Below are 701 nucleotides of genomic sequence, written 5' to 3'. Positions count from 1 at the left end.
CTCTCACATGCAGCAGACACAGGCAACACACACCACACACACCACACTACACATACACACCACATACATACTGCGCACACACCACCACACACACATGCACATCACACACCACACAAACCACACACATGCAACACACACCACATACCACACACATCATGCATACATACACACTATACACACCACACACACACCCCACTCCCCGCCCCCACACATCCCACCCCAGGGCTGGCAGCGTGGTGCGCTGCTGCGGTGCCTGGCTGGAGGTGTCTGCTGGCTCTGTGGTTCCCTGGGAAGCACTTTGTTCTGAAACCCTCTAATGTCCTTTTGTACCCAAACATCCTATGTGTCTGAAGAAATATGCGTCACCCATGGTTCCAAGTGCACACAAAGTCACTTCAACTTTCACAGAGCAAGAGGTCTAATTCGTTGCAGAACTGCCTTGCGCCTTTCCCTAGAAAGTGACATTAGTCCCCGATCCCCTATTCTCATCCCAGTCACTCACTGTAGCTCCAGCCCTGGGCCCCAAGCCCTCATTTCCTACCTCCCAGTCCGTGGCCCATGGAACCACCACATCCAAGGAGCTTCACACTCCACACGCTTCCTTGGCAAGATCTGGGGCAACATCCAAGAGGAAGGTGGTCGAAGGGCTGAGTTGGAGATGAAAATAGGGCACAAGGAAGCAGAGGCGACAAGCAGCCATA

Source organism: Sapajus apella, unplaced genomic scaffold (assembly GCF_009761245.1).
Source record: "Sapajus apella isolate SASKATOON/1434 unplaced genomic scaffold, GSC_monkey_1.0 scaffold56, whole genome shotgun sequence".
Lineage (NCBI taxonomy): Eukaryota > Metazoa > Chordata > Mammalia > Primates > Cebidae > Sapajus > Sapajus apella.
This window is presented reverse-complemented; position numbering follows the sequence as displayed.